Below are 18699 nucleotides of genomic sequence, written 5' to 3' on the forward strand. Positions count from 1 at the left end.
TATATAAAATTTTGATATGGAAGAGGTTTAGGAAAGTTTGGATGATGAGTTTGGTTGGAAATATTCTAAGAACAAGGATCAGGAAGACTTAAAACACCCAACTTTATCTTTTCTATTGCCATGCCTTGGGCTATTTCAAAATACATGAGAGATACACGTATGTCTAATGCAACTAGCTCTCCCTGAAGTACTGTAACTTGGGAGGTAATAGTATCTGATCCATCAGAAGTATTTATTAACAGCCTATTGGAGACCAGCTACTAATTATGCCTTGAAACACATTTTTTTCAATGATTATTTTATATTATCTTATGCATAACTACTAAATTCTCAAATAGCTGTAAAATCTCCATCTTGTGACATAACCATACTGAATTTACCATACTTCTAAACATGCTTATATCTGATTTTCACTGCTACTCTCCTACTTTGCTTAGCTGCCTAGGAACAGAACTGAGCTTTTTATATTGAGATAAAAACAGAACTCACACAAAGGACACGAGAATCCAACCTAGATGTTTCCTACTCCCTAATGTAATTAACCTCATTTAATTACTAGCTCCTGGATGTTCACTTTTCTGCCTAGTATCCATTAGTTCCAACTTGCTCAAATAACTCTTAGAAAATGAATGAATTGTTATTGTTAAATATATACTTGAAAATGCACCTATTTAATAGTCATTTTAACTGTAGTTTCTCCAATTTATTAGCTAATCCATTCTGTTTCTGATCTCTCTGTGATATAATCATAAAGGCTTCCCATCACCAGTGCCCCTTTTTAATCTCTGACTGCTTTTGTGAGCATGAATTCATTTCACTTTCCTGCTCCCTTTATCTCTTTTCTAAAATTCTTAACTTGTGCTGTGGACTCTTATTTAATTCCATTTCCTCTTTCCCCCAGTTTCCAAAACAAAGTTTTCTTTACCTGGAGATCTTTGAACAGTCCTATGGGAAGCTTCACTGAATTCATCTTGATCTTTGTAATTCCTCTGAAAAAGAAAAATACAATCTGTTATGCTTTAATTATAATCTCCCTTAGGATATGCTATTCTTCCATAGTCAGGAAGTTTAACACTTCTTCCTAGGAAACTAGAGTCACTAGATTGCTTAGTTCCATCAAATCTTAAAGCATTTTTCATTTGAAATTCCATTTATAACCCAATTTAAGTGGCCTTGGTTACCGGTTTCCTGTTGTCAGAGTTTCCCCATTTCCAATTAATTTCCAAGGTTAAAATTGGTTTTCTTCAAAGCCTAGAACTGACTAAGATATATTAGCTTGGCTGCATTTGTTACTCATATATCTAGATGTATTCTGCCTTCTCAAGCTCAAATGAGTGAAGGGAGGTAAGTCTACAAAAGAACAATTTAAACACAGTGGCTTTACTTTAACTTGTGTTAAAAACAACACATCTATAAAACAACACTTAGGAAATGTAGTTAGGATGTTTTGCCAAATAAAAAAACATTCTGAACTGTTTTTAATGAATAGGGTTAATATGATAAACACTTTTATGTTAAATAAATAAAAATAAATAATACAAAAACACTAAAAATATTTTCCTAAATAAAACAGGTACTATCTCTCCAAAATATACAATACAGCATGTATTTCCTGAAATACTCAACACACGCATGACTTTTGTATGTACACACACAAAGCATTTATGACTTTAAAGACTGGTTAATCTTTTAAATTACTGTTTCTGTTTTGCGTCTCAGAAAAATAACACCTGTTCTACTTAAACCCTCATCGTTAGTTCGTTAATATAGGCAGAGTTAGTTATTTGCTCCTCTGTGATCCCATGGCACTAATAAATATCTGTGAAATAGGACTTATGACATTATAATGTAATTATTTAGTCACAGCTGTCTGTAACCTCCTTAAGGGCAAAGACTGTATCACATTAATTTCTGCCACTATTCCGTCTCTGGAGTCTAGCATAGTAACCGACACTTGTTAGATCTTCAGTACGAATCAAAACAAAACCTCCACATTCATTGCTTACTTTATTAGTCTAAATTGGTGAAGTCAGTGATATGGTTTGGATCTGTGCCCCACCCAAATCTCCTGTTGAGTTGTAATCCCCAGTGTGGGAGGTGGGGCCTGGTGGGAGGTGATGAGATTACAGGAGTTGATTTCTCATAAATGGTTTAGCACCATTAACCCTTGGTGCTGTATACTGAGTGAATTCTCATGAGCTCCAGTTACTTAGAAGTGCGTAGCATCCCCCCTTGGTCCTGTCCCTGCCATGTAAGATGCCTGCTCCTGCTTTTACTTCTGCCAGGAGTAAAAGCTCCCTGAGGCCTCCCAAGAAGTAGATGCTGCCATGCTTTCTGCACAGCCTGTAGAACCATGAGCCAATTCAGCTTCTCTTCTTTATAAATTACCCATCTCTGTAATTTCTTCATACCAAAGTATAAATGGACTAATCAGAAAATTGGTACTATATTGAAAAATTGGAGTGGGGTATTGCTATAAAGATACCTGAAAATGTAGAAGCAACTTTGGAACTGGGTAAAGGACACAGACAGAGGTTGGAACACTGTGGAGGGCTCAGAAGAAGACAGGAAGAGGAGGGAAAATTTGGAACTCCCTAGGGACTGGTTAAAAGACTAAAATAAAGGCTGATAGGGATCAAATGGAGATGAGGAACTCACTGGGAACTAGAGCAATAGTCACTTTTGTTATGTGTTACCAAAGAACCTGGCAGCATTGTGTCCCTTTCCTAGAGATCTGAGGAACTTGAATTTAAGAGTGATGATTTAGGGTATCTGGTGAAAGAAATTTCTAAGCAGTAAAGCATCCAATAAGTAGCCTGGCTGCATCTAACAACATATGTTCATATGTGTGAGCAAAGAAATGACATAAGTAGAGGGATGGCCTTATCTCTGACTGACCTCTATCTATAATATATCATTACTGACTGCATATAAGACCTTTTTGAGCTGGGAAAGTAGTGGATCTCAGAATACAATAACAGCTCATATCTCATTTTCAGACATTCAGATTGCATGAGAAAAACGAAGTCTTCCTTGGGCTTTCACTCAAAGCGAAAAAGAAGAGTGGCTACATTACTGCTACTATTTTGGCCACAAATGGGAGATTTTTCTGCCTTTGTCTAGCCTCAGAAAAAGGAAATAGAGAACAAGTGAGTGGTGGGGTGGGGAATGGTGTGAAACACAGTTCCCTGAGAAATGCTCAGGGATAAATAGACACTATTAAGGAGATGTCAGGGCAGGCATTGAATCAACTCCTGTGTCTAGAAAGGAACTAAAGTGAAGTCATGTTTAGCTACCCTGCATGTTTTCAGTGGCAAACACATCACTTGGTACAAGGCACCACACACACACACACACACACACACACACACATACACACACGCAGACCCCAGTTCTTTTGCTTCCAACTCTTTAACATGTCTTAAATCCATCTACTTTTCTCCATGTTCACTATTGACATCCCATTTCAGGCACCATAATCCTTAACCTGGGCCATGGCAGGAGCCTCCTGATTCTCTGTCTGCCTCTGATCTCGCCAAAATGAACTTGTAAACTCCTTTCCCTGACCCAGTCTAAAACTTTTAATGGTCCACTTGAGGGGATATGGAGTGCATACAAGTCATTGACTCCAGTTGATTCTGGAGAAAGAGAACATATCTCCTCCACTGAGGATTATGTGATGTTAATCTTCACATTATTCTGTTACAAAGTAGAAGGTAATGTAAAAAGAAGAAGGATAGACTTTTTTACAGCATACTGTGGCACTTTCAGTGCCTCAGTTGTGCTACTATATAAGTACCCAACTGAATGGTGCTAGGACCCAGCAGGAAATTAGGAAGTCCATTGAAGCAACAATAACACCTAAACATGTATTTCTTCACTCAGAGAAGTCCATGTAAGACAGTGACATAAAGGAAAGCAAGAGTGAGTGAAACTTGAATATCATTGCTCCTTCTGTTCAGAGGCTGGAAAGATTTGGGGAAATGCAAGTAAATTAAGTATGTATACTACTTAATCTAATAACTATATTAACATAGCTGATGTTTCAATTTATATAAAGGGCCACCTGTTAGACTCATCTGTTTGAATCTGTAGATTGGAAAAAAGGGGACATCTTAAGGTTAGGGAATATGATATGTATTTGAAACTCTGGAGACTAGAATGCTTTCTATTTACACATAAGTAATTAGATCTTGAAGAAAATTGAACGAAAACTATTGCTAAAATTAGTAGTATTTGGCATAATGTTCCCACCAATGAACTACCCAGCTTCAGACTGTTTATTTCTTCTCAGCCATATTGAAACAAACTGTATTTCAATTTAATCCAGTAAAGTTCAGTCTTTCAAACAAAACCTGTACATCTTCACTTCAAAATTTGCACTTATTGATGTTACTATGCATACTGGCTCTTTAATTCCTTGCAGTTTTACACTTATAAAATAAAACAAGAAGATCCAAGAAAGAAAAAAACACAGATTTGCCAGTTTAAAAAAGCAGTCAAATGAAAGACATGTAACTCTAGGGAGCATACCATAATTATTGCCCAAGATCAGAGAGTCTTGATAAATTGACTTTCTGAATGTGCAGCAGCATAAATTGGATGAACATTGCCTTGAACATTGAAGATTAAAACAGGAGCTTACACCCAGAGAAGATACCCATTGAGAGGTAGTAAATAGCCATCTCTACACTTTCGGGGACTTCAATAACATTCCTTCAGTAGCTATAATACAACAAAGAGTATCTTCATTCATGGATGCAAAGTTTCTTTAAACAGAATATAAAATTATTATTAAAAATAAAACAAAAATGTTGGTATTATACAGTAAATTGAGGTGGCAAATTATTATGTGACAATTGAAATATTATTTGTAAACAGTTTTATTTTATTTTAGAATGAGGGGTTACATATGCATGTTTGTTACATGGATATAATGCATACTGGTGGGAACTGGGCTTCTGGCGTACCCGTTACCCAAATAGTGAACATTGTACCCATAGGTGATTTTTTCACCTCACAGGGTAGTGGGGGAATGGCCTATACAATTTGTTGCAATAAATGTAGATTCTTCAAGAAACATTGTACAACATTCAGAAAAATAGATTACTTAAGTCGGTGCAATAAAGATTTTAGACACATGGAAAATCTTCTTATATCAGATTTTAGAAAATCCCATTACAAGAAAGCTGTTAAAAATAAAGTCTAAGGGGCAATTAGGCAAGTTACAATAGTACCAAACATATTCATACTCTGACCAAGTAGTAAAAAAAATTCTGAGAATTAACTCTAAATGTATAAATATGTACACAATGATTTATGTAGAATGATGTTAATAATCATGAATAACACAATTCCTGTAAACATTGAAAATATGTTGTGGATATTTGAAGTCCTACATTATGCAGGTAAAGAAAATAACTCATAAAATTTGGTTTATAATGGTTAAGGTGAAACCATTGCTACCCACGACTATTGAGGCCTAGAGAACCTTGGAATTAGAGAGAGAATACTGTGAATACTTAAACTTTCAAATTTTAGAAGGATATTTAATGATATGGGAAATTTCTCAGAACATATTTGTATATGACTAGAAAGATATACAGTTGTCCCTCCATTTTAGAGGGGAATTGCTGAAAGGACCCCCATGGAAATCAAAATTCATGGATGCCTATGTTCCTGAAATAAATGATATAGTATTTGTGTATAACCTACACACATTTGCCTGTGCACTTTAAATCGTCTCTAGGTTAATTATAATACTTAAAACAATGTAAATGCTATGTAAATAGTTGTTATATTATATTGTTTTTAATTTGCATTATTTTATTGTTGTATAATTATTCTGTTTATTTTTCTGATATTTTCAATCCTCGGTTGGTTGAATTCATGGATGCCAAACCCATAGATGCAGATGGCTGAGTGTATATCAACATGTTAATAAGTCGCCTCTGGATAGTAATAATAAAAGAGACTTTCCCCTTTTATAGTTTCTGTTTTTTTCATCCAAGTTTGTGGTAACTAAAATTTCCTAATATTTTCCTTCGTGCTTCATTTACTCATAATTTTACAGTATATTGACTCTATTCTTTGCTAGATCTAGGGATATTATCATGTAATAGATACCATTTGATGTTCCTAACAAGCCCAAATACGTTCTTATTCTTAGAGTAATGCTTCTCTATTCTATGTTAATGTTACATGACACTGTTGCCCTGACCATATTTAATTGGACAAGGTTGAATATTGCGCAAACATTCCACCAATCAGATTCCCTCTCTCTCTAGAATTTGGAACGGGAGTTGTGAGGTTTCATTTTCAGTCAGACTTGTCACTTGAACCGAGGTACAATAAACTTATCAATGTGGGCTTGATAAGATTGTTTACATGCAAGCTGAAGCAGAGAAAGGCTTTCTGTAGTGAGAGAAAATAGAAGGAAAGACAAAGGAGGCGAGGTAATGTCAGTGAAAACGGTAGAGTATGGAGCTCTGAAAATTCTGTCCTTTGTAAAAGCAATGAGAACACTTGCAAAAAAGAAAAAAAAAAGGTGGCATAACCAGTAATTTCAGAACTCTGTAAATTAACCAGATCCTTGCAGCAATTTAGGTAGTGTTCATTCAAGAAAAATAGCTGAATCTCAATAAGATCAGCAAGCTTAATTTGCTGTTCTTTAAATTGCCTTATCCTATAACCTCCTACCAAACTCTGTAACAGCTCTAAGAAAAAAAATCCCTCACTATGGTGAAAACCAGAAATTTGGCAACATGTAGAGACGATAGAATGGGTTAGGAGACCCTTAAAAGACAAACAGAAAACTGTAATTCCTTTTGGGGGTTACTTGGAGGACACCGTGTATGAGGCTTTCCTTATGTGACCAGATCTGAAGTTTGCTCAGTGCAAACATACTTTTTTTTCTGGGAATTTCTGTTGGAAAAAAAATCGTCAGACACAATTGTTGAGCATCTCAGCTAAGGCAGTGGATAAGAGATGGTGCAAACACGAGGCTAACCAAAAACTTCAAAGGAGAAGCTGGAGAATGAGATGTGCATGGGATCTGAAAATCTCTGACATATTCCTGGGAATCTAGAAGGGTGCACACATGACTAGGGCTGTTTACATGTGTAAAGTTGTGCTCATGCCAAAGAAAGACCTAAACTCTCACTTCAGGCTTACCGTTAGTCTCTGAAATAACAGGAAGTGAAGAGTAAGGCAGAATTGTAAACTGATCAGCTGAGTATAAAAAGCATGCCCCAACACACACACACACACACACACACACACACACACACACACACACACCCTCGTTGGCAAAGAATGGCAGACATATTGGTACCAGGCACTTAAGAAAACCTCTGTCTAATCATTATCTGACCACTAAGCAAACTGTATAGAGACTTCTGTGGCCACAAACAACAAACAATACAGATTTCACAGAATTAGTTGAGAAAAGATAATAAATGAATAAACTTCTCATAGAAATATAACGGCCAATTTGAGTTTCCCTATTCATATCATATTCTGCATGAATCATGAAAAACAATTTAACTTCTTGATTTTTTTCTCTTTTTTTTCCCTAAGACGGAGTCTTGCTCTGTCACCAGGCTGAAGTGCAGTGGCGCAATCTCGGCTCACTGCAACCTCCGACTCTCTGGTTCAAGCGATTCTCCCGTCTCAGCCTCCTGAGTAGCTGGGATTACAGGCACATGCGAACACACCCAGCTAATTTTTGTATTTTTAGTAGAAATGGGGTTTCACCATGTTGGCCAGGATGGTCTCAATCTCCTGACCTCGTGATCTGCCTGCCTTGGCCTCCCAAAGTGCTGGGATTACAGGCGTGAGCCACCGCACCTGGCCTAACTTCTTGATTTCTACATAAAATAGAAGTGTTAGTATTGCAGGAACAATGCATTATTTTTCCCCAAGCACTGATCTCGGTGAATATTTATGCATCCTCCAAGCAACACAGACAAATTTACAACAAATATCATGTACATATATTTGTATAAATTATTTTTATTCACCATATAACAATTATAAGCACATATCAGTTATAATGACTGAAACATATACATAGTATTACTATAGTTTATATGTGCTACATATTTTTATTTATTTTAAATAAACTAAATACAGGCAAATAGCATTCACTCTTTTTTAAGTGTGTTAGGTTTTTCACCCCAAAACAATTTTTAAGATTTTAATCAAAAAGACCATGTCTTGAGCTTCATTTCAAATTTTGCTTCCTCCATAGCACCTAATACAATACTGATGTATAACTTTAAATAAAAATGAGTTGGTGATTAATTATATAATCTTCTTAATGACATATCAGAATTCCAATGATAGAATAAGTCAAGACAGGTTTATTGTATGGATATAACAGACAATCCTGTAGACATCCAAGGACTGAGCTCAAAATACTAATTGGCTATGCTGGGACTGAAACTGAAGTCAGGAACTGAAAAGATTTTTCCTATCTTTTGTGGGTCATAGGTTATCTTGTCTTTGTTTCTATCATGTATATACTTTATTCTCCAATTTCTCATTATAGGCCTATGTTTTCACTCCCGGATCTCTGATCCTCCATACTTTCAGTCTTACTATGGCTTAGACTTTTTTGGAGCTGTCAGATTCCAAATTTGACTGGAAATTTTCCAGTCAAAATTTCATTTGATCTTTTTCTTTAAATGTCCTTTGCTTAATTGTCCTACTTACTCAGTACCTCATTCCAAATAAGAAAAAATGAGAAAATACTCATTATCTAATAGGTCCACCTTGGTCCAGGTATTCATCTCTAATCCAATCAGCCAAAGGCCAGAGTTTGGAATCATATTGATAACTTCCAATTAGGAATTATGGATGAAGCAAGTTCTCTGAGAAGGGTTTTGTTAAGAAACCCATGATTTTCACATCCCTTATATTAATAGATTTGCTACTTCTGAAATATGATATACACATAAATCCTGACTAATTTAGGAAACTGCAAAGAATCATTACATTTTGGAGTAAGAAGACACATTTCTCATTTTTCAAATTAGAAAACCAAGGACTAATGAAATTATGTGACTTAAGGTCATATAGTTGGCAATGGTCACAGCTATGAGTAGAATCTAGGTTACCTGAGTCCTCATCAAGTATTTTTTCTAATATAGCTTACTGTAGTGAAATAAATTTGAATGGTCAATGTATTAGTTCATTCTCATGCTGGTAATAAAGACATACCTAAGACTGGGTAATTTACAAAGGAAAGAGGTTTAATTGACTCAGAGTTCAGCATGGCTGCAGAGGCCTCAGGAAATTTATAATCATGGTTGATGGGGAAGCAAACATGTCCTGCTTCACATGGTAGCAGCAAGAAGTGCAGAGCAAAAGGAGAAAAAGTCCCTTATAAAACCATAGATGTCGTGAGAACTCACTCACTATCATGAGAACAGCAGCATGGGGGTAACCGCTCCCATGATTCAGTTACCTCCCACTGGGTCCCTCCCAGGACAAGAAGATTATGGAAACTACAATTCAAGATGAGATTTGGGAGGGGACATAGCCAAACCATATCAGTCAGTTTGAATTGACAAAATATTTGTAAAGAAATGCAGTTATATTATCTCAAGTAGGCATGCTAATATAAATGAGCCTAAAGGAGTATTGTGCAGTTGGTTCCTAGGAAACCTGCTTCAAAGTACAGATAAAAATTTGTAACAAGAAGGACTCCAAGTTTTGGTTTCAAATAAGTATTTTAAATTTTTTTTCAAAGAAACTTGTTTTACTAAGCAATGTAAACAGTGTCATTCTAATCTTTGGTTCTATATTCATTTGCTCAGAAAACCTTTTATTTCTCCAAATATAAAGAGAAAGTATGTTACCACACAATATTAGTTTAAATGGTTGCAAATGCTAGAATCCAAATTAAGAAATGTTAACTGTTTATCTCATAAGACATTGTGCTACAATGCAGTATGAAAAGCAAACAAATTGATATTCTGCAAACACAGCCTGTTATCTATGTATAAATGATAAATGTAATAATAAACCAGGGAGAGACATGCAGTTAAAGTCAGCACAAAACAGTTGTGCAGTAAGTGTGTATAATACTAATGGCATTAAAACTACATATATTTACATGTCCAATAAACGACACACTAAAATAGTCAGTTGTTTTGCATGCAATATCCATGCATCCCAAGTAGAAAATGGAAATTTCCTTTGTTGTGGTATTTTCTCTCCTTTTTAGGAATCATGCTAGTAGTGTCAGAAATGTTCTTAATAAAATGGCTTCACTATAAAGTCTATTTCCAGACAACTGAATATTTTCTCCATACCACGAGATCAAGATTCTCATTTGTGACCTAACAATTTAACCAACAAACAGTTTAAGTCTTTTAATGAGATGACAAGGACTTGCTCATGAAGCCAATTGCCATTTTCCTTGCTCTATCATAGGAAGCAATGCTTGGTTACTACAGCTCATAGTCAGCTTACTTTAAAGCCTATGGGAGTCTCCTATAATCAATCAGCTCGCATTATGGTAGGGGCAAGTAGCTCTTCTGTCATCAAAAATAAAATAAAAACAGAATACACTTCACCCGTGGCACCATATAATGTCCCCAACTTGGATTTATGAATGTTATTAAAATATTGTCTATGAATGAGGATTATCATGTGTGAAAATTATAAAAGGTGAATTTATTGAAGTAAAGACATAAGTCTATCTCTGTAAATAGCCAATATGGAAGGAAAATACATTAAATTTATCAGTATTATGAAGCTGAAGCATAAGGTGAAAGGCGTATGGAAATAATGCTCATTGAAAAGTTATTTGAACTATCAAATAAGAGCCACAGTTTGTAAATTCTGGAGAACTAGATTACTAGACTACACAGAACATGAGTTGGGAAGCCTTTAAGAGTAAATGGGAATGATAGGATCCTCACTAAAGTTGGAGATTTTCTAATGGAACAATTGATAATGCTTTTGAATTATTAATTCCAAATGGGACAATTGATAATGTCTTGAATTATCAATTCCAAAATGGAAGAGTTCTATAGACTACCATTATATAAAAAGCATACTTAGTCTTCACTATCTTCCTATCCTTCCAATAGTTGTCCAGAAATGTTCAACACAACAGTCTCCTTCTCTCACCAATGCTAAGCAAGGCAGTGCAAGGCAGTACTGTGTTCTCTCTCTCTCTCTCTCTCTCTCTCTCTCTCTCTCTTCTCTGTTCTCATTCACCTAGTTTTAACCCGCACCTAGGGTAGGTTAACACAAAAGACTCTTGGAGATTGAAGAATTACAATTCTAAATCACTGACTATTTTTAAATCTCCATTCTGTTCCTAATTAAAATAATCTAAACAGGCTATGTAAGTAATATTAAATAACTTTCTGATATTTTATTCCAAAGCAATAAAATTAGACCCTTGTTCTAGAGCCTTTGATAATAAAACAGAAATAACAGAGTACTTAAAGCTGGTAGTTTATAGACTAATCTGGAAAGAATAATCAACAATATTTGAAAAGCTCAAGGAATATTAACAAATGGAAACTAATGGAGCTGAAAGGAAAAGCAAATACAAGGGCTTAGGAATTTTGAATACAAAGAAGTGAAGATGGTGGTTGTAGGGAATAAAGAGTGGAGGCAGCAATAGGTCAGTGCTAACCAGGCAATATTCATAGAGAGGGTTAGTCTAAATCTCAACTTTCAGGGGATAATTTGTCATTATTCAGTGACAGAAATGAGCAAACCTAAAGGATTTATATATTTTTAATTACTTTTTATTGAATTGACCTGGTTCTCTAGGATCTACAAGGTTTTTGTTAACATTATCTGGAAACCCACCTCTACACCCCTTCATTTTCTCTCTGAAGTTTGGTCTGGGTATGTGTCAGACTAACTTGGTCTAGAAGTACCATTGTCCCTTTCTTATTACTTAGATTTTTTTTTTTTTCTTTAACTGACTCAAATAATTCCAAGGGGATGGAGTCAAATGAGACTATTATCTTTTCTGAGAAGCCATTTGCCAATATTTCAGAAGCCTATAAAATAGTCCTGCAATAGGTCTATGTAGAGGACATTTCTCATACCTCAGGCCTTTTATTTTTCAGTCTCCCTCTACTACACACACTTTTCTCCTAGAAACTAAAAATATATCACCGTTTTTCTAACTTTTTATTAGCGGTCTTCCTGTTGTAAATCAGAAAGAACAAAAAAGCATAAATCTGTGATATTTAGCATATTCTTGAACAAAAAACAACAAAATCCTCCTCTATCTAATCCTTGCACTCCTCCTTCTCAAAGGCTTTAATTAAGGATACATAGGGAAAGGCAGAAAATATCGTTCATTTCCCATAAGAACCCAAGCTTTGATCGTCCTCTGATAGTCCAGCCCTAAAGGCATTAACTCAACAAATGCCAACAAGGAGACTGAAGTCAGAAATAAAACACCTTCCTTGGGCTCATCTCTCCTTTCTGTTTGATACTTTCACTTAATAGTTATTAATCAGTGCAGTTACAGGGAAAGTCTGCTGCAAAGTGATCTAAACCAATTTGATCATGCACAACTCTTAGGTTCTGTATAGTAGATAAGAGTTATCATTAAGGAAGCTTGAGGTAAGCCAGGTTTATCTACTTTTCTTCAATCTCACTTTCAGGTTATAATGAGAGCAAGTCTCAGACCAAATTCTGCCACTTATACATGAATTAAACACTCCCTATCAAACAGGAACTAAATCAATCACAAATCTGTTCTCTAAGCTCAATAAAGGCTTAGCCCTTTGCCCTATTAGTTGCTTCTACCACTACATTGAATGAAAGGAAACTAAAGGAAGACACAATACTACTCTAGAAGCATAATATTATTGTCTTTATAGTTGACCTCAGGCAACTAGAAATCTTCTCAGTCCACTAGAAATCTTCTAATTCCACGAAAAGTGGCTATTCAAACTGAGATCAACTTGACAGTGATGCCTCACTACTTTCTAAAACCTTTTCATCAAGTTGGGAGAGAGACTCTAAAATGCTTTAGCCAGTACTCATATTTGTATCTTCACTGACTTTCACTTCTCTAGAAAGAGCCCCTTTCTAACAATACAGCATACTAATTAACAAGTAACAAATTTCACCAATAAAAGCCTATTTTCTGACATTCTGTATGCTAATCATCAAAAGCCTCAGATGTTGGTAGAAACAGAATGACAGAAGTACTTGAAAAACCTGGCTCTGCAGTCTGGTCTTTCTGAAAGAAGCTAGTTACCAATCTCTGAAATGTAGATTATCCATGTCATAATATCAATGATCATTAATAATCTATTTAATCTAAACAACCAACTGCTCCTAAAATTGAACTTTAACCTGAACAAAATATACATAATATCACACTGTCTATTTGGACATAAATAATGAATTATGAACATCACGATATTCAGCTGACATAGAAGTAGCAGACAGTGTTAAAAACTGGATTAGTACCCCCTTTGATAAAGGGAAAAAAGGTTGATCTCAAGACTCAACTTGAGCAGGGTTTGGGCTAGTAAACCTTACGATCCTTTCAAACCCTCTATTCCAGTGTGAAATCACTGCTCTGAAACTGTATTTTGAGCTATGTTGTCAGGAACTTTTGAGTGGCTCTGGAAAGATAAGAATTCAAGTATTTTTTCAAATAGAGCTACTTCACTCCACTTTCAGGAGGGTGAATTTGAGTTTTTATTCCAGTGTCAGAGATGGGTACATATTGACTCTGCAAGAGTGTTTGGATTCTGGGTGTTGTTGCTGTTTTATTATGATTGGCATTTTGGAAGTCTCTATATTATCAATGAGTTAAAAACTACAAATTCAACCACAATTTGTTGTTTAACTGACAATGCCCAAAAGCTCTTGCAAGCATCATGATTCTTCCTCAATTACCCTGAAGGTCATGTCAAAATTTAATTGCCATTGTATCAGTATTAGGAAGTGAGACTATTAAGCAGTTGTTTGTAGTTCTCCTTGAAGAGGTCCTTCACATCCCTTGTAAGTTGTATTCCTAGGATTTTATTCTCTTAGTAGCAATTGTGAATGAGAGTTCATTCGTTATTTGTCTCTATTTGTCTGTTATTGGTGTATAGGAATGCTTGTGATTTTTGCACAATGATTTTGTATCCTAAGACTTTGCTGAAATTGCTCACCAGCTTAAGGAGATTTGGGGATGAGATGTTGGGGTTTTCTAAATATACAATCATGTCATCTGCAAACAGAGAAAATTTGACTTCCTTTTTTCCTATTTGAATACCCTTTATTTCTTTCTCTTGCCTGATTGCCCTGGCCAGAACTTCCAATATTATGTTGAATATACTATGTTGAATATAGTATTGGAAGTTCTGACCAGGGAGAGAGAGGCATCCTTGTCTTATGCCAGTTTTCAAAGGGAGTGATTCCAGTTTTTGCCCATTCAGTATGATATTTGCTGTGGGTTTGTCATAAATAGCTCTTATTATTTTGAGACACATTCCATCGATACCTAGTTTATTGAGAGTCTTTAGCTTGAAGGGGGGTTGAATTTTTTCGAAGGCCTTTTCTGCATCTATAGAGACAATCATGTGGTTTTTTTCATTGGTTCTGTTTATGTGATGGATTACATTTATTGATTTATGTATGTTGAAGCAGCCTTGCATGCCAGGGATGAAGCCAACTTGATTGTGGTGGATAAGCTTTTTGATATGCTGTCGGATTTGGATTGCCAGTATTTTATTAAGGATTTTCGCATCGATGTTCATCAGGGATATTGGTCTGAAATTTCTTTTTGTGTTGTTGTGTCTCTGCCAGGTTTTGGTATCAGGATGACGATGGCCTCATAAAATGAGTTAGGGAGGATTTCCTCTTTTTCTATTGTTTGGAAGAGTTTCAGAAGGAATGGTACCAGCTCCTCTTTGTACCTCTGGTAGAATTCGGCTGTGAATCCGTCTGGTCCTGGCCTCTTTTTTGGTTGGTAGGCTATTAATTACTGCCTCAATTTCAGAACTTGTCATTGGTCTACTCAGGGATTCAACTTCTTCCTGGTTTAGACTTCAGAGGGTGTATGTGTCCAGGGATTTATCAATTTCTTCTAGATTTTCTGGTTTATTTGTATAGAGGTGTTTCTAGTATTCTCTGATAGAAGTTTGTATTTCTGTAAGATCAGTGGTGATATCCCCTTTATCATTTTTTATTCCATCTATTTTATTCTTCTCTCTTTTCTCCATTATTAGTCAGGCTAGCGGTCTATTTTGTTGATCTTTTCAAAAAACCAGCTCCTATATTCTGCTTAAGGAAATAAGAGAGGACACAAACAAATGGAAAAACATTCCATGCTCAGGGATAGGAAGAATCAATATCATGAAAATGGTCATATGGCCCAAAGGAATTTATAGATTCAATGCTACCCCCATCAAGCTACCATTGACTTTCTTCACAGAATTGGAAAAAACTACTTTAAACTTCATATGGAACCAAAAGAGCCTGCATAGCCAAGACAATCCTAACCAAAAAGAACAATGTCAGAGGAATCATGCTACTTGACTTCAAGCTATACAAGGCTACAGTAACAAAAACAGCATGGTACTGGTACCAAAACAGATATATAGACCAATGGAAAAGAACAGAGGCCTCAGAAATAATGCCACACATTTACAACCATCTGATCTTTGACAAACCTGACAAAAACAAGCAATGGGGAAAGAATTTCTATTTAATAAACAGTGTTGGGAAAACTGGCTAGCCATATACAGAAAACTGAAGCTGTACTCCTTCCTTACACCTTATACAAAAATTAACTCAAGATGGATTAAAGATTTAAACATAAGACCTAAAACCATAAAAACCCCAGAAGAAAACCTAGGCATTACCATTCAGGACATAGGCATGGGCAAAGACTTCATGTCTAAAACATCAAAAGCAATGGCAACAAAAGCCAAAATTAACAAGTGGGGTCTAATTAAACTAAAGAGCTTCTGCACAGTCAAAGAAACTATCATCAGAGTGAACAGGCAACCTACAGAACGGGAGAAAATTTTTGCAATTTATCCATCTGACAAAGGGCTAATATCCAGAATCTACAAATAACTGAAACAAATTTGCAAGAAAAAAAAAATCAAAAAGTGGGCAAAGGATATGAACAGACACTTCTCAAAAGAAGACATTTATGCAGTCAACAGACATATGAAAAAAAGCTCATCATCACTGGTCATTAGAGAAATGCAAATCAAAACCACAATGAGATATCATCTCATGCCAGTTAGAATGGCGATCATTAAAAAGTCAGGAAACAATAGATGCTGGAGAGGATGTGGAGAAATAGGAACACTTTTACACTGTTGGTGGGAGTTTAAATTAGTTCAACCATTGTGGAAGACACTGTGGCAATTCCTCAAGGATCTAGAACTAGAAATACCATTTGACCCAGCAATACCATTACTGGGTATATACCCAAAGGATTATAAATTATTTTACTATAAAGACACATGAACACATATGTTTATTGCAGCACTATTCACAATAGCAAAGACTTGGAACTAACCCAAATGTTCATCAATGATAGACTGGATTAAATATATATATACACCATGGAATACTATGCAGCCATAAAAAAGGATGAGTCCATGTCCTTTTCAGTGACATGGATGAAACTGGAAACCATCATTGTGAGCAAACTAACACAAGAATGAAAAACCAAGCACCACATGTACTCACTCATAACTAGGAGTTGAAAAATGACAACACATGGACACAGGGAGGGGAATATCACAAACCCGGGCCTGTTGGGAGGTGGAGGTTAGGGGAGGCATAGCATTAGGAGAAATAACTAATGTAGGTGATAGGTTGATGGGTGCTGCAAACCACCATGGCACATGTATATCTATTTAAGAAAGCTGCACGGTCTGCACATATACCCCAGAACTTAAAGTATAATAATAAAAAAAACTAAGTTGTTTGGCCAGGAGGGCTCCACCTTCATGAATGAATTAATGTCATTTTTAAGAAAGCGGATTGATGATAAAAGAGTGTGTTTGTCTCACTTCTCTCTCTCTCTCTTTCTCTCTCCCTCTCTTGCCCTCACTCTTCTGCCTTATACTATATGAAGGTACACCCAAAAGGTTCTCACCAGATGCTGCCACCACTTTGATCTTGGGCTAACCAGCCCCCAGAAATCTGAGGAAAAAAAAAACCTGTTCATTATAGATTACCCAGTCTGTGATATTCTGTTATAGTGACACAGAAGAGACTAAGACTTAAAATTGGCACCGGAGAAATGCGGTATTGCTATAACAAACACCTAAAAATGTGTAAGTGGCTTTGGAACTGGGTAATAGAGGCTAGAACAGTTTTGAAGTGAATGCTGGAAAAAACTTGTATTGCCATGAAGAAAGTGTTGAGAGAGATTCAGGAGAGCGCTAGAAAAAGAGTACATCTGTAGGGAAACTCTGAAACTCCTTAGGAATTACTTACATGGCTGTGATAAGAATGTTGGTAGAAATCTCTACGGCAAAGGCAACTTTAATCAGTTCTCAGGAATGAATAACAAGGTATTCGAAACTGTAGTAATGGTTACCCTTGTTATAAAGTGGCAGACAAAATGATAAACTAGGGTATCTGGCAGAGGAAATATGTAAGCAGCAAAGCCTTGAACGTGCTTGCTATGTGGCTTCTTGTAACTGCACATAGTAAGAGGTGAGGAGAAGGAAATGATTTAAAGACAGAACTTATAATTAAAAGAGAAATTGAATTTGGGGATTTAAAGGATTCTCAGCCTGGATGTATGGTAGAGAATAAAATAACATTTTCAAAAAAGGAAGCTAAGTGTTTGGCTAAGCAACTGTTTGATAGAAAGATAATTATGAAGAGAATGAAGCCAGAGACTATTTATCAGGACAATGGTAGAATAATCCCAAGGCTATTTTGGAGAATACTAGTGCCACCCCTGCCATTACAAATCGAGAGTGCCGAGGCCAAGGGGAAGTAAATATATCAAAAGAGAGGCCTTGGGCACACTCAGAACCTTGAAACTTGCTATCTAGGGATGTCTGCAGTTTCTGCTCCACACATTCTGGTCCAGTGCTCCTCAGTCACCCCAGCCATGGCCCAAGTGGGCCCAGGTGCCATTTGACCCACAAATCTGGAAAATAGAAGCTATAAATGTTGACAGTGTCCATATGGCGCTAATTCTGTAGGCATACAGAATACAAGAGCGTTGAGAGCATGACTTCCTGTATCTAACCTTCAATGGATGTTGCAAATTGCCTGGAGCCCAGACAGAAACTTGTCGCAGGGGAGGAATCACCACGGAGTCCCTACGAGGGCAATGGCCAGTTGGACTGTGGAGGCAGAGCTAAGATAAGGAGTCCCCTGTAGGCCTAGTGGAGCCACGTGGGTGCGACCACCCTTGAAATTCCAGAACTGTAGAGCTACCAGCATGCATCACCAGCCTGAGATAGCTGCAGGCACAAGACTCCAACTTGTTAGAGTTGCTGCACAGGCTGTGTCTTGCAAAGTCATGTAGGCAGAGCTGCCCGGAGCTTTGAGGGTCCAACCTGCACTCATGTGTTTGGATGGTGGGATGTGGAGTCAAAGAAGATTATTCTTAAGCTTTAGGATTTAGTTTGCTTTCCCTGTTGGATTTGGGACTTACTTGGGAACAGTTACTCTGTTTTTCTTGCCTATTTCTCCTTTTTAGCATGAGAATATCTATTC

The 18699-nt window shown here is 36.4% G+C and overlaps 1 long non-coding RNA gene across 1 annotated transcript in view; it reads right to left on the bottom strand.

Moving 5' to 3' along the window:
* Positions 1-925: 925 nt before the first annotated feature.
* LOC135969043 (uncharacterized) overlaps positions 926-18699 on the bottom strand; it is a 309091-nt gene continuing 291317 nt past the window's right edge. Inside the window, exon 3 of the long non-coding RNA XR_010584100.1 lies at positions 926-989. This is a non-coding gene — a long non-coding RNA (uncharacterized lncRNA). The remainder of the gene's footprint in view (positions 990-18699) is intronic.

Source organism: Macaca fascicularis, chromosome X, assembly GCF_037993035.2.
Source record: "Macaca fascicularis isolate 582-1 chromosome X, T2T-MFA8v1.1".
NCBI classification, from domain to species: domain Eukaryota; kingdom Metazoa; phylum Chordata; class Mammalia; order Primates; family Cercopithecidae; genus Macaca; species Macaca fascicularis.